Source organism: Strix aluco, chromosome 2, assembly GCF_031877795.1.
Source record: "Strix aluco isolate bStrAlu1 chromosome 2, bStrAlu1.hap1, whole genome shotgun sequence".
NCBI classification, from domain to species: Eukaryota; Metazoa; Chordata; class Aves; order Strigiformes; family Strigidae; genus Strix; species Strix aluco.
In genome coordinates, this window is record NC_133932.1 from 12,096,708 (window position 1) to 12,098,114 (window position 1,407).

Genomic DNA, 1,407 nt, shown 5'->3' on the forward strand with positions numbered 1-1,407 from the left:
TGTTAATTTGTACTTGATCCTGACTCTTATGGCTAATCATCATTGTCTATGATTAAAGGGCTCTTTTGGAGACAAAAAGTTTAGAAATGCACAGCAGTGGTGACAAGGTAAGCATTAGCATTCATGGCTTGGTACAGCTGAGGCATCTAGTGCCCACCATTTTAGTGTTGAAGGCACTAAGAGTGTGGTAGGGTGCTTGAAATTTTTATGCCAATTGATTAGTAAATGTCACAGGAATGGGTATTCATGATTTGCAGTCCTTTGTTTCTATCAGTTGGCCTCTTGTTGGTGTTAATTCCCTACTGTGTTTAAATTAAATGGCAGTGTTCTGTACAGAGCTTTCTAGAACGAGAATTAAGGCTATTGGCTTATCAAGAGAAATACAATTGCAAAGCATGTTGTTCCCTCTCCTGTTTTGGTTTGGTCAGATACTTGCTGTGTGCTTTAATAGATTAAGACTACTTAAACATCTTGCAGGCTTTGACAGACAAACAGTCCAGGAGCTTGGACATGTATGAAAGTAATGTTTTACTGCAGGACAGTCATCCCAAAGGTAGAAAAAAAAACCAAACAACGAGACAGAAAACCAAAAATGGTTTTTGCTCAACTCTCATTTCGCAGATGGAGGTTAGTGGGCATTTTTTAATGCTTTGCTAAGTGTTTCCACTTCATTATACTGAAGACATTAGCTGAGGTTTTTAAGTGAGACTCTTCTTGCTCTTCTGTGAAGATGTTTGAAAGACAGAAATAAGCATAGCTGAAGTGACTTCATTTCAAGTCTTAGAATAGCAGTGCTGTTTTCTCTTGGAGTAGAGTTAAGACCTTAAAGCTGTACTGTGAAGTTTAAATGCTCTGTGTTATAACCATATAGTAACCATAACACTTTGGGAGCTCAGCTTGAAGGTCCCTCTTGTCCCTGTTTTTGATTCATATTTATAATAAGATTGGACATTAAAATCTTTGGCTTGAGTTGGAAAATAAAGGGATAAATTACTGACTGGATGGCCGGGCCCAAAGAGTTGTGGTGAACGGAGTTAAATCCAGTTGGCGGCCAGTCACGAGTGGTGTCCCTCAGGGCTCGGTTTTGGGGCCACTCCTGTTTAACATCTTTATTGATGATCTAGACAAGGGGATCGAGTGCACCCTCAGTAAGTTTGCAGACGACACCATGTTGGGTGGGAGTGTTGATCGGCTCGAGGGTAGGGAGGCTCTGCAGAGAGACCTGGACAGGCTGGAGCGATGGGCTAAGGCCAACTGGAGGAGTTTCAATAAGGCCAAATGCCGGGTGCTGCACTTGGGCCACAACAACCCCCAGCAGCGCTACAGGCTTGGGGAGGAGTGGCTGGAGAGCTGCCCGTCAGAGAGGGACCTGGGGGTGTTGATTGACAGCCGGCTGAACATGAGCCA